At 37.9% G+C, this 2,780-nt stretch overlaps 1 non-coding gene across 1 annotated transcript; it reads left to right on the top strand.

Moving 5' to 3' along the window:
- Window positions 1-244: 244 nt before the first annotated feature.
- On the top strand, window positions 245-408 carry LOC114008955 (U1 spliceosomal RNA). The gene has a single exon (XR_003550442.1). It is a non-coding gene; the product is annotated as a U1 spliceosomal RNA (small nuclear RNA).
- Window positions 409-2,780: the final 2,372 nt, after the last annotated feature.

Here is a 2,780-nt window from a genome sequence, read left to right as displayed (position 1 = left end):
ATCAAAATTTTAAAAATCCAGCTGTAAAATTCTTAAAATCAAAATTTAAAAAATCCATACAATCCAAACCAGACTAAGCCAGTAGGTCTCTTATTTACAATCTCTGAGTCAGATAACATTTTTCTTCGTTTCCATTTTAATAATTTTGTAGTCTTTGTTTCTTTGACTTGAAGTCAAAATCTCCCAACATCTAAGCTACTCATTGACTGCTAAGAGAGTACCTTTGAAAACTTCATTAATTCTCCTACTTACCTGGTAGGGGAGATACCATGGTCGTGAAGGTGGTCTTCCCAGGGCGAGGCTTATCCATTGCACTCTGGATGTGCTTACTCTTGCGATTTCCCCAAATGTGAGAAACTCGACTGCACAATTTATGGTGGTGGGGGACTGTGTTCTCATTTTATTTAAAAAAAAAAAAAAAACTTCATAATTCTGTGTACCAGTAGACAGCTATTTCATAAATTACTTATTAAGTTGCACTTTTATGTATCACCCAATGATGGCAGCCTTTAAAGCTCTTTGACACACTTTTTGTACTTAACAAGTGAACAGAGTTTATAATAAGAATTTATGAAGCCATAAGAGACTAGAAACGTTAATCGATTTAAGAAAGTGGCACCAACTAATTTTTTTTTGTTTTAAGGTTTTTGCCATAGGGAGTGTGTACTCACTGGAGAGAGTGAGAGGAAAAGTAAATCAACACCGGGAGCTGGCCATGGATTTTGGACATGGACACACACTTGCCCTGTGTGATTTATAAGCCAATGGGTCTGGGACTCGAACTGCAGTCAGCCTTTGTGAGAGTCCAGTGCCTTAGCCACCATATTGCCTGCTGGTTTCAGTATCAACTTTTAAATAACTTCATCTAGACCAAAAGGATGTGTATTTAAGTCAATTTTGAGCCACTCAGGCTTCAAAATAGCCAGTGATGGTGTGTTCCTTTGCCGTGAGGTAGCCTCAAAATGGAGATAAATTCTTGGCACCAAAAAATCAATCTCAATGTGATGCAAGAGAGAAGTAGCAATTTCCCTGCTTTGATGAAAACATCTCAAATTTGCTACATTGTTAAAAGACATTCAGGTACTAATAGTAATGAGCTCACTAATCAGAATTTGGTTAAGAAGGAGAGGGAGAAGAAAACATCAAGAGAAAAGTTTAAAGAAATTAAGTATGTCCTTGGTTAAGTGATTCATTGCTGTAGAGAAATGGCATTATCAATAACTATCAAGAAGATTTAAGCACAGGGAAATAGAGCTAATTTCAGCTGGAATAGTCAGTACATCTAGCAGTAATGCAGGGAAAATAAAGTTAAAGAACACTTCGTCTCAAAGCAGATGGTGGCAAAATAAAGTGGATTCCCTAAAGCAGAATTGAAAGGATGAACCTACAGCCTCTTTTTTTTTTTTTTTTTTTTTTTTGAGGGGTTTTTTTTTTTTAGGCTTTGGCCTCTCAGACAGACAGAGAGAGGCAGAGAGACAGAAAGCAAGAAATCACTCCCCGGGGGGATGGCCACGCTGCAATCTGTTCTCCTCTCAGGATCTTGGGCAAGCACGCACACACGCCCAGTGTGAGTTTTAAGCCACTGGGTCCGGGACGCGAACCGCGGTTGACTACATGGGAGCCCAGCGACATAGCCATTATGCTAACTGCTGGTCCCAACCTTATCTGTTGTTGTAACACCACCAACAGGGTAATTTACATAGAGTAGAGGTGTACTTGGCACATGGTTCTCGAGGTTTGGGAAGTTTAACATCAAGGTGACAACATCTAGGAGGGTCTCCCTGCTGTATCACATGTCAAGAAGCATCATATGGCAGAGAGAGCATGAATGTCAGTTCAGGCCTCTCCTTTTTATCTAGAGCCTTTATTATTACTATTATCTATTTAATTTGTTTATGGAGGCCACACCATGATGACCTTTACTAATCCTAATTACCTTCCAAGGCTCCACTTGTAAATATCACTAATAAACAAATTTGCGGGACCTGCAGGTGGTGTGATGGTTAAGGGCGCTGGACTCCCATATGGCTGACTACGGTTCAAGTCCTGGACCTGGCAGCTTGCTTTCTCATTTTCCCTCTCTCTCTTTTTCTCTCTCATTCTAGTTAAATTAAAGATAAATAAATAAATAATGTTAAATAAAGTAATTATTTAAAAAAATACAAATTTGGAGATTAAGTTTTCAGCATTTGAAATATGGGGGACACAATCAAACCATAGCCCCTACTGATTGCCTGACATTACGTGAAACATCTAAAATATTCTGAGTCCTGCCTTTAGAATTTTTAGCCAGAATTATTAGCCATTTCTAATTCTTCCACATTTAAAATGACTTTCCTGTCATCAGACATCTGCTTTCAAGGCTTTTATGTTGTGCTGAGTAATCCGCCAGGGACTATGAGTGACAGTCTCCTGCCCTGATCAATTGTCTGCTTCCCTGATCAATTGTCTCCTTCTCTGATCAACCCATTAATAAAGAGTTAATTAATGGCCTTTTTCATGCTCAGCCCTGAGAGAGATTCCTTAATAGCAGTGAATGGAATTTTCTTAAATAAATTAACTCAAAATGACAATATAGTTACAATAAATTGAAGCACATTTTATGAGTCTTGAAATATAATGATACTAACTTTGAAAGCTCATATTTGTTATCCATATAAAAAGGCAATAAACCCAAATTAGCTATGTACCCCTGTCATGATTATCATTTAATATATTTCCAGTTGAGAAGGATGCTCAGATTAGTTACGAGAAGAGGAAAAACTAAACTGGTATTGAAA

This window comes from Tupaia chinensis, unplaced genomic scaffold (genome assembly GCF_000334495.1).
Source record: "Tupaia chinensis unplaced genomic scaffold, TupChi_1.0 Scaffold000421_1, whole genome shotgun sequence".
NCBI classification, from domain to species: domain Eukaryota; kingdom Metazoa; phylum Chordata; class Mammalia; order Scandentia; family Tupaiidae; genus Tupaia; species Tupaia belangeri.
The sequence above is the reverse complement of the archived record's forward strand: the minus strand, read 5'-3'. Positions and strand labels throughout refer to the sequence as shown.